The sequence below is a fragment of the Schistocerca nitens genome, chromosome 3, assembly GCF_023898315.1.
Source record: "Schistocerca nitens isolate TAMUIC-IGC-003100 chromosome 3, iqSchNite1.1, whole genome shotgun sequence".
Lineage (NCBI taxonomy): Eukaryota > Metazoa > Arthropoda > Insecta > Orthoptera > Acrididae > Schistocerca > Schistocerca nitens.
Genome location: NC_064616.1, coordinates 354,176,386 through 354,186,555, shown reverse-complemented (window position 1 = coordinate 354,186,555; position 10,170 = coordinate 354,176,386). Strand labels below are relative to the sequence as shown.

Sequence of the window (10,170 nt, the reverse complement as noted above, 5' to 3'; positions counted from 1 at the left end):
TACTTCATCTCTATTGCTGTTCATGACCAAGAGGGGCTTACAACGAACTTCAGACACATAACAGACAAGGAAATGTCAAGGAAATCGGGTCACGAGTTTCGAATGATACTATTACGTAAAAAGAAGATTTTATTTGGAATGTGATTTGAGAAGTGCAGTTAAAGTGAAATCACAACGAATTATTTGCCAAAAATTACAACGCAATTGATGATTTCTCAATTCTTGCTGAAGACGATTACAAGTTGAAAGTTACACATCGAAGTCATGATTAAAGACGAATTAAAGAGAGCATTCCATGTGCTGAACGTCTTTCCTTTAGTGCCAGAACGGTAAATTTCCGTAAATGAAATAAAGATTCTGATAAAACGTTTCAAAGGAAGATTGCTGACACACTCGTCCACCAGTTTAGGTACTGAAATGTGATGCCCGGTGGATTTCTCGGCACCCAACAGAAGTCCATAACGAGCAACAAAGGAATATTTGCGCGGATTTGCTTGTGGATTACAGAACTCACAGCTCATAGCGCCAAAGCTCTCAAAACTACAATGGGCTGTTCTTCTTCATCCACCCTACAGCCCGGGTCTCTCACCTTCCAACCTTTGGCCTAATGAAGGGTGCACTCTCTGAGAAGCAGTACGTACTTGATGACGAGGTTATTGATGCAGCAAGATATTGGCTCCGACGACAAACAGTAAGGTTCCTTGACGGCATGCAGGTCTTCCCAATTAACTGGTGCTGGGAAAACCGATTGTTTTCAACAACCTATTGGTCATTCGATTGCTTTTTCTTCCAGTTGTCTTTTGCACTCAAATGAAACAACCGAATGTAACTGGTTTGAGGCCACATCACTGTCCAGGTCTAAATGGTTTCACTTAATGTGAGACCAGGCTCGGATCTAGGGGCGGGTAAAACCGGGGTATCTGCACTGGGCGGCTGTATAAGGCGGCGCCAACTTCATATTCTTGAAGAACAAAACCTAGTCTCACAAAGCGCGCCTAGCATCCAGCTTCTTCATACGATTTGAAACCATCCTAACAGATTTTTCAACGTTTTTGAACACATTGTAAGTTGATATCTGAAGATATCATAAGTTGATACTTAAATGCGTAGTAGGGTACGTGATGTCTCTACCAAGGGAGTCCATATTGTATCTAGAAATAAAAATCTTTCCCCAAGACAAAAGGGGACGCAGCTGTATGAGCTGAGCCGACTAAACTCAAACGGGTGAGTGCCAATCGCTGTTTGTTAATGTGGATGAATGGGTGTGCAAATAATACGCATTGTTAGACTGAAGCGCGAAAGAAACTAGTATAGGCGTGCGTATTCATAAACAGAGCTACGTGAACAGACAGAATACAGCGCTGCGGTCGGCAACTCCTATATAAGACAAGAAGTGTGTGACGCAGTTTTTATATCGGTTACTGCTGCAACAATGGCAGGTTATCGCGATTTAAGTGAGTTTGAATGTGCTGTTATAGTCGGTGCACGAGTGATGGGTCACAGCATATCCGAAGTATCGATGAAGTGGGGATTTCCCCCTACGACCATTTCACGAGTGTAGCGTGAATATCAGAAATCCGGTGAAACATCAAATCTCCGACATCGCTGCGGCCGGTAAAAGATGCTGTAAGACCTGGACCAACGACGACTAAAGAGAATCGTTCAGCACGACAGAAGTGCAACCCTTCCGCTTGTTGCAGGAGTTTTCAATGCTTTGCCATCCACAAGTATCAGCGTGCGAACCATTCAACGAAACATCGATATGGGAGCCGAGGGCCCACTCGTGTACTCTTGATGACTGTACGATACAACGCTTTATGCCTCTCCTGGGCTCATCAACACAGACATTGGACTATGATAACTGGAAAGATGATGCCTGGTCGGACGAGGCTTGTTTCCCGTGTGCGTGTATGGAGACAACCTCATGCATCCATGGACCACGTCTGTCAACATTGGACTGTTCAAGTGGTGGAAGCTCTGTCATGGCGTGGGGTGTGTGCAGCCGGAGTGATATGGGACCCATGATACGTCTAGATATGACTCTGACATGTGACACGAACGTAAGCATCCTGTTTGTTTACCTAAATCCATTCATGTCCATTGTGCATTCCGGCAGACTTGGGCCATTCCAGCAGGACAATGCGACACCCCACACATCCATAATTGCTACAGAGTGGCTCCAGGAACACTCTTCCGAGCGTAAACACTTCCGCTCGATCCCAAACTCCCCAGATATGAACACCATTGAGCATATCTGACATGCCTTGCAATGTGCTGTTCAGAAGAGAGCTTCACCTAGTCGTATTCTTACGGATTTATGGAATTTATGGACAGCCCTGCAGGATTCACGGTGTCAGTTCCTTGCAGCACTACCTCGGACATTAGCTGAGTCCATGCCATGTCGTGTTGCGGCACTTCTTCGTGTCACAGGGGCCCTACAAAATATTAGTGAGATGTGCCAGTTTCTTTGGCTCTTCAGTATATATCTACACACATCAAAACATGTTTTACATCACCTCGGTTCCAAGAGTTCTGGAACATGTAAAGAAAATTGGAATAGGAATCAACATAAACATCATTTCCGCCCTTTTTATTGCTCATGAAAACCACACGTTGTATTTTGTACCACCATACAGCGAGAACTTTAGAGGTGGCGGTCCAGAGTGCTGTACACACCTGTGTCTCTAATACCGAGTAACACGTCCTCTTGCATTGATGCATGCCTGTATTCGTCGTGGAATACTATCCACAAGTTGACAAGGCACTGATGGTCCAGAATGTCCCACACCTCAACGGTGATTCGGCGTAGATCCCTCAGAGTGGTTGGTGGGTCACGTCGTCCATAAAAAGTTCGTTTCAATCTATCCCAGGAATGTTCAATAAGGTTCATATCTGGAGAACATGCTAGCCACTCTATGGTTCAGCGATGTCGTTATCCTGAAAGAAGTCATTCACAATATGTGCGCGATGGGGGCGCGAATTGTCGTCCATGAAGACAAATGCCTCGCCAATGCGCTGCCGATATGGTTGCACTATCGGTCGGAGCATGGCATTCGCGTATCGTACAGCCGTTACGGAGCCTTCCATGACCACCAGCGGCTTACGTCTGCCCCACATAATGCCACCCCAAAACAGCAGGAAACCTCCATATTGCTGCACTCGCTAGACAGTGCGTCTAAGGCGTTCAGCCTGATCGAGTTGCCTCCTAACACGTCTCCAACAATTGTGTGGTTGAAGGCATATGCGACACTCATTGGTGAAGAGAATGTGATGCTTGATGCCAATCCACAGCGGTCCATTAGGCATGTTGTTGGCCCTATCTGTACTGAGCTGCATGGTGTCGTGGTTGCCAAGATGGACTTCGCCATGGTCGTCGGGAGTGAATTAGAATATTTGTGGTAAGGACTATGGGACCAAACTGCTGAGGTCATCGGTCCCTAGGTGTACGCACTACTTAATCTAACTTAAACTAACTTACACTAAGGACAACACACACACCCATGCCCGAGGGAGGACTCGAACCTCCGACGGGGGGAGCAGTGCGAACCGTGACGAGACGCCCAAGACCGCACGGCTACCCTGCGCGGCTCTTGAGTGCAGTTGCGCATCATGCAGCCTATTGCGCAGAGTTTGAGTCGAAACATGACGTCCTGTGGCACCACGAAAAGCATTATTTAACATGGTAGCGTTGCTATCAGGGTTACTCCGTAGGTAGTGGTCATCCAATGATGTAGCAGCCCTTGGGCGGCCTGAGCGAGGCTTGTCATCGACAGTTCCTGTCTCTCTGTATTTCCTCCATGTCCGAACAACATCGCTTTGGTTCACTCTGAGACGACTGGGCACTTCCCTTGTTGAGAGCACTTCCTGGCAAAAAGTAACAATGCGGACGCGATCGAATCGCGGTCTGGACCGCCTAGACATGGTTGAAATGCCAACAACACGAGCCGTGTACCTCCTTCATGGTGGAATGACTGGAACTGATCGGCTGTCGTACACCCTCCGTCTAATAGGCGCTGCTCGTGCATGGTTGTTTACATCTTTGGGAGGATTTAGTGACATCTCTGAACAGTCAAAGGGACTGTGATACAATATCCACAGTCAACGTCTCTCTTCAGGAGTTCTGGGAACCGGGGTGATGCAAAAAATTTTTTGTGTGTGTATTAGCGAAATCCATAGATTCAGACTACTAGATTGGAAATAAACGACTAACAGGAACAACAGGTAAGGAAGATTACCTATTACCTTTTCGGCGTATCTAAGAAAATAGGAAATTGACAGATAATTTTTGCCAGATCGTTACTCTGCTAAGGGCCAGTTGTACAATCTCCGGTTCAGCAGCCGCTTAATTACATTCTCGGAATCGCGCGGAAAACGCGTTGTACGAACACATAGTAACGCTCAACCGGAGAACAAACAAGAGATAACCAAACCGGTGAGCCTGGAAGTGTTAGTGAAGTTAACTGGAGAATAAATTTTGGCAATGGCAGTAATAGTTATGGAATTAGTGGTGACAAGACTGTTTGTTACAACCAGGAAGAAGAAGAAACGGGTACATCAGGCAAATTATATGGAAGAATATGACGATTTCAAATTTATGTATAAATTACTTACTCCTACTACTTTTTGATCTCATTTTTGAGAAACTGGAGCACATGAATAAAATGTAAAACTATTTTCTAACATAAGGCTTTTTTCCTGTAGTAGGCCCAACAGGCATTTGATATTGGTACTTCGTCGGGTTATTTATGTACCGGGTGACCAAAAAGTCTGTATAAATTTGAAAACTGAATAAATCACACATGCTTGGAATGACATGGGTTTTATTAGAACCAAAAAAAAAAAAACGTAAGTTCAAAAAATGTCCGACAGATGGCACTTCATCTGATCACAATAGCAATAATTAGCATAACAAAGTAAGACAAATTAAAGATGATGATCTTTACAGGAAATGCTCAATATGTCCACCATCATTCGTCAACAATAGCTGTAGTCGGGGAATAATGTTGTGAACAGCACTGTATAGCATGTCCGGAGTTATGGTGAGGCACTGGCGTCGGATGTTGTCCTTCAGCATCCCTAGAGATGTCGGTCGATCACAAGACAATTACGACTTCAGATAACCCCAAAGCCAATAATCGCGCCGACTGAGGTCTGGGGACCTGGGAGGCCAAGAATGACGAAAGTGGCGGCTGAGCACAGTATCATCACCAAACGACGCGCGCAAGAGACGTTTCAGGCGTCTAGCAGTATGGGGTGGTTCTAATAAAACCCCATGTCATTCCAAGCATCTGTGTCAATTTTTACCTCTCTATCTACATTATTCCGTGGTTTATTAAGTTTTCAAATTTATACTGATTTTTTGATCACCCGGTACATGTGGTAGACGAAAATGACCATTTGTGCCAAACAGTCTCGTTTCTTTGGTGTGTGTTACAACTGCGGAAATGTTAGAAAGACCTATTTCATTTTGTGTAGCTGAAAGTGACAAAATAGACGTAGTGAAATCGAGAAAACCGAGCGAGGTAGCGCAGTGGTTAGACACTGGACTCGCATTCGGGAGGACGACGGTTCAATCCCGCGTCCGGCCATCCTGATTAAGGTTTTCCGTGATTTCCCTAAAGCGCTCCAGGCAAATGCCGGGATGGCTCCTTTCAAAGGGCACGGCCGACTTCCTTCCCCGTCCTTCCCTACTCTGATGAGACCGATGACCTCGCTGTCTGGTCTCCTTCCCCAACACAACCAACCAACCAAATCGAGAAACAACACCAGTATTAGGTATTATTCGTATTAACAACTTTTTCAGTATTAAACAACGACATTTTCATTCTTCATGTAGCAAAACGTTAGACGGACTTTGATGAGGTAATAGATTCTTTCGCACAAAGGAAGCACGCCGTGTAAAGCTGTAGCAAGATTAGAGCGAAAAATATGCTGGGACCTAACGATTGAAGAAATGTCTACTGTCTAGCTTCTTTCTTGTATTTACTCCTTTTATGTTTCCTACATTTAATTTTATGTCACACAGAAGAGAAAGTTATTAGCCAACTGGCAATGAAAAGTGCAAAATTTGTGTAGATTTCTTAGTCTCCGGGTTACAAATAATCCCCACCCAGTATTAATTGTCAGGGTTTCTTTTTTTCATTTTGTTTTTCTTTTTTTAAAGGGATAGGATGCCATACCGGCCGACTGGGAGCAGGCCAGACAGCACGTGACTTATTAATATACACGTCTGAATTTCACAGAGCGAAATACAGTGAGTGCGATAGAACAATGCCGTGTGAAAACGCGTGGCACTGTGCTTTGGCAAATTAAGACCAAATACAGAATATACACGTCTGAATTTCACAGAGCGAAATACAGTGAGTGCGATAGAACAATGCCGTGTGAAAACGCGTGGCACTGTGCTTTGGCAAATTAAGACCAAATAACATGTCTTACATTTCCTCGAACATTATTTTTTATATATCAAATTCTTTATAAAAATGTGCGCTACAAAATGAACATATTTTTTTTGAAAAATCGATTTTCTTAATTTTAACGTCCTATTTTAAACCTTCAAGGGGAGTGGGGGAGGGGGGCGCCACTATCAAGTTTTTGCCCCGGTTCTGAAATATCGTAAGTCCAGGGCTGTGTTTTTCTCTGTTTTCCGTTGTGGTCGGGTGTTACGGTGGTGGGAGAGGGAGGAGGCGGCCGTAGTTCGGGCGGCCGCTTGGCGTTGCACTCATATTGCCTTTCCTCCTGCTGCTGCCAGGGCCAGGGCACAGCCGCCGCGAGGAGGTAGCGCGGTGCCCACTGTCAGCGCAGTATTGCTGGATCCTGAGCTACCGGTGACTGGTTACCTCCTTCAGCCGTCTGCTACCCGGGCTCTGGCAGCAGGAGGACGCTGACGTAAATGCAGGGTAGGCGAAATAAATGCAAATGAATAAAATGGGCATCATCACCATCGCACCTATTCAGTAAAACGGGACGCAAATAGTCGCAAACATTTCGTAATGTTTCTCTTCTTCACGTATTCCTAAGGGTGAAAATACAGTGGAGCGGCGAGCCAAGAGTCAAGCGCCTCATGAAGCTCCACGTTTTTTGAATAAAGCTGATACCGGCGCTTCACATACGTATAGCACTGTCAGTCAGTAAATGTCCTCGGACAGCGAAGACGATGTGTTACAATAGTATAGTACACATATCGGTTTGAGGGATTAGGAGTTAATGCTGTCCACCATGAACGTAAATCACGAACGCAATAAATTCGGCGAATATCACCATTTATGCCACCAGCTAAAGAAATTTCCTAACCGTTTTTTCCAATAAACGAGGATGGATTAAAGCACATTTAGGTACATCTTCAACCTGATTGTGGCACTTATGCAAGCAAATTGCGTTAACTTTGTAAAGCAGCCAACTGAAGCTGAAGGGAGGCTACTCATTACCTTAAGGTATGTTTTCTCCTAAGTGTTATTAGAATAATGAAAGTGCAAACAACTCGGTAATATTAGTAGTAACAGTAGTAGTAATAATCGTAATATTTAAAAGATCATAAACAAAAGTTCGCATAAAGGAGAAATTATGACTACTGCTTCATTCAATTAATTACGATTTCATTTATTGACAGAACAGCTCTACAAGTATGAGAAATTTTATGCAATATTAATTTAACAAATAAGAGTGCATCATAACGCATTAATTTTAAAGCAGTAATACCTTTTTTAATAAATGTAACGTGTGAAATGAGGGTACAATCTAAAAAGTACCAGTTGTAGAGAAATATTGTTTTATTAACAGAAATTTCAATTCAATTTCATTTCTGTTACTAAAGAAACCAAAGTGTGCCACGTAGAACTAGTACTTGTTAAAAGGTGTAGGTAGTGTCATTCAACATACCACCGCTTTCAGTCTCTGTGAGGTCTTGACTTGTTTGCTCAAAGAGAGGCATAGGTGAACTTTCAGCTACTGAACAATAATCACGAGAAACAGAACGTTCTGAATCAACTACATATGAACTACTTACTGTTGACGTCTGTACATGTTTCTCTGCACCATAGGCGACTTCATAACGAGATTTTGCACTTCATTCCTGAACATTAATTTATCTACACCAGTAATTAGTTTATATGAGGAAGAAGGCTTTCAAAAAATTTGTAATCTTCGTCATTACTGTGTTCTTCTTCTTTTTCTCCTCCTCCTTCTCCAAAATTGCAAAATTTTTTCCCTCTAGCTGCACTGATTTCTGTATTTTATCATAACCGTATTTTTTGTCTCGGGAACTCATTAGAACGGATAAAGCGTTGCTTTTTATTTCGCGCGCTAGTGTTTGCTTCTTCTGGTGGTAGTGCTGGAATATTAGTACACTCAATGTTATCTCCTGTAGATTGTGACTCGTAAGTGCCCTTGTTCTCGTCATATGTTACGTTTACATTCAGCGAATCAGCATTATTGTCATTCGCCTCTGTATCAGCTACCGTGGACGATTCCACTCCACTGCTTTCGCTATACTGCTCATGTCGTTTCAAGTTTCCATTTGAAGGTCTTGTTTTAAACTGCCGTCTTAGAAAGTCCATATTTACGAAGTACGACCAATTCTGTTTATATAGAAAATCAGCTACTTGGCCTGATCTTTCATGTTGCATTTTTCTTAATTCCTTCCTAAAGTAACCCCTTAGTCCTTTCAATTTATGTTGCACTTCTTTTAGTGAAATAAATAAGGAACATGTTTGTTAGACTGTCTATTTCTTTTAAAACTAAGTGAAAGAATATGTTGAATCATATTTTTAAGCAATAATTTATAGATATATGAGTTGGGAATGTGGGTCTCACGGGAGGCGTGCCGGAGATAAGTCCCTGCAGTCGCAATATCCTCTGTGTCCTCGGTTTCTCAGGTGGACGTACTCGCTTCGGCGGTACATATACTAAAATTGGAACGATACAGAGAAGATTAGCATGGTCCCTGCGCAAGGATGACATGCAAAATCGTGAAGCGTTCCACATATCGCCGGCACGGTAGCTCAGCGTGTCCGGTCAGAGAGCTGGTTAGCCTCTGTAATAAAAAACTGAGTGGAACGACCAACAAAACGAACTTAAATGGATGTCATGTAACGCCTGCAACGACCAAACCCAACGATCAACAACGAACAAAAATGCAAAAAAAAAAAAAAAAAATGGATAGAGCGTCTACCATGTAAGCAGGTGATCCCTGGTTCGAGTACCGGTCGGGGCACACATTTTCCACTGTCCCCGTTGACGTGGATCAACGTCTGTATGCAGCTAAACTTAGTGACTTCATTATATTTCCATAATAAATTATACGTGTCCCGGAAATAACGACAAAATCTTTCGCTGTACTGGAAAAAAGTATTTTTGTGGTATTTACATAAAACCTTGAATATATTGGTAACAGATATATTTTGGGAACGCTTTTGAAACACATTAACATAACGTTACGTTTTATTTTTAAAATATTAATTATAACTTTATTAGAGAACATTAGATCGTCAGTTACCGGGAAACATTACGATTGAGGCCTGATGGGATACCACTTCTTCTCGATATTCAGAAATACGCAATTACCATACTTTTAATCATAAAAATGGCAACTGGAAGGTCCCTGTTTTTTTACGTATGTCACTGGTACCAGTAAATTAGTTTAACTTTAGGAACTGACTCTTGTGGTACAATTGCTTCAACTTCAGGCCGATCTCGTCCTCCTTATAGATCCTTTCTGTAACAAAGCCTATTTCGTTGAATTTGATTATAAATATGAAGGCAGCTATGTTATCAGCAGACGTGTTTTCACCACTTACCAGTACGCGATGGATTGGCCTACTATGCCTCTTGGTCCAGCGCCATAACCACGCTACTTAGGATAAGGACCCCACCATCCAAGTATTTCGGCGCCTCCAAACAGGTTTCCGTCGGCACAACCACTTTCTTACGTTTAAACTTAGGCTCTTCATAATTTTTTTTTGTCACCCATTTTCTCTTAGACAAATATTTTCAACTCAAGAAAGCGCAGAAAGAAGGAAGTGGTTTCCGCCCAGAGGGACAAAAGTCAAGTGAACAGAACATGTCAAACACAAAGGTTTGGGTGGGGAGTGCCGGAATGGACGACGCAACTGAATGGGGTGTGGCGCCGTGTTTGCCTCTTTCTTCGCTTCTCTCCATAGTGTTTAGATAACA

At 43.1% G+C, this 10,170-nt stretch overlaps 1 non-coding gene across 1 annotated transcript; it reads left to right on the top strand.

Moving 5' to 3' along the window:
* The first annotated feature begins 8,879 nt into the window (after nucleotides 1–8,879).
* Nucleotides 8,880–8,986, top strand: LOC126250460 (U6 spliceosomal RNA). Its single transcript, XR_007545695.1, has one exon. It is a non-coding gene; the product is annotated as a U6 spliceosomal RNA (small nuclear RNA).
* Nucleotides 8,987–10,170: the final 1,184 nt, after the last annotated feature.